Source organism: Cyprinodon variegatus, unplaced genomic scaffold, assembly GCF_000732505.1.
Source record: "Cyprinodon variegatus isolate N-32 unplaced genomic scaffold, C_variegatus-1.0 Scaffold13, whole genome shotgun sequence".
Classification (NCBI taxonomy): domain Eukaryota; kingdom Metazoa; phylum Chordata; class Actinopteri; order Cyprinodontiformes; family Cyprinodontidae; genus Cyprinodon; species Cyprinodon variegatus.
The window spans coordinates 875,088-875,754 of NW_015150466.1; positions in this window are offsets into that span (position 1 = coordinate 875,088).

Genomic DNA, 667 nt, shown 5'->3' on the forward strand with positions numbered 1-667 from the left:
TATCAGCGTTCTGATGGCATTTTATCCAAAGGATTTTCTTTATTAATGTGCATAAATAATATCTTTAATAACCATATATGTAAAAGGAGTTTTACATATACAGCCTAGCATTGCCTGATAGTAAATCCCCCCTGATTTCACTTACAGTCCTGATCACAGGATAAATACAGATGTTCTGTAAATGACTTTTTTAGAGAAGAATCCTCATCTTTAACAGAATACAGGCCATAGATAAAACTGTTAGAGACGTTTTTGTGTTTTTGGGTAAAGAGAAAATTATTTGTCTGCAGGTCATCTAAGAGTCTTCAGTAAAATTATTCATAAATAACAGTTTTAATAAAACGTATTAAAAAATCTATTTATGTAGATATTAGAACTTGTAAATATAAATTTTATGCAGAATGATAATTGATAAAAGTAGGTAAGTAATGACAATGGAAAAGATGTTTGTCCCAGAACTCAAACCTTAAAGAATTGTATTCACTATACCTTTAATCTGGAAAGCACAGATGTTTAAATATCTATGCGTCTATTTGTCAGCAAAGGTTGTAGAAAAGTATAGTTTGTCTTTATTTAGAAAATATGGATGTTGTGTCCATTAATTTTCCTGTTGTAGACTGACCCGGTTATTGCCTGAGAAGGACTGGGTTATTTACTTTGGCCTTTT